The following is a 428-nucleotide window of genomic DNA, read 5'->3' on the forward strand; positions in this document are numbered from 1 at the left end:
TCTCTTTCAGCCTCAAATTAAATTTAGGGGTTTTCACCTCCATTAAATGTTCTAATAAGATATTTTATTATGTTTCACAAATGAAAATTATGAAAGAAACTATACTTTTCCTAAGACTCTATCACAGAAATAAGGAGATGATTTTCTTCTCAAGTGTGGAAGAGAGCTTAGCATTCCAAGCAATGAGGTTTCTTAAGTCTAGCACTTTTTATCTGTTACTTCCAACTGTCTCTCAAATGTTCTTATTCAACTCCAAATATAGATAAGCCCTCACAAGTTTGTTTTGAGAGAAAGAATGGATCTAGGAGATATAGGTATTATAACAGTCATTCCCTGAATTGTGGTTTGTGACTTTATTTTTGCAGGAAAAATATTAAAATAATATCGCATATCTGAAAATTCTCCTTCAGCCCTATTACTTAGGCAGC

The sequence above is a fragment of the Lipotes vexillifer genome, unplaced genomic scaffold (assembly GCF_000442215.2).
Source record: "Lipotes vexillifer unplaced genomic scaffold, Lipotes_vexillifer_v1.1 scaffold768, whole genome shotgun sequence".
Classification (NCBI taxonomy): Eukaryota; Metazoa; Chordata; class Mammalia; order Artiodactyla; family Lipotidae; genus Lipotes; species Lipotes vexillifer.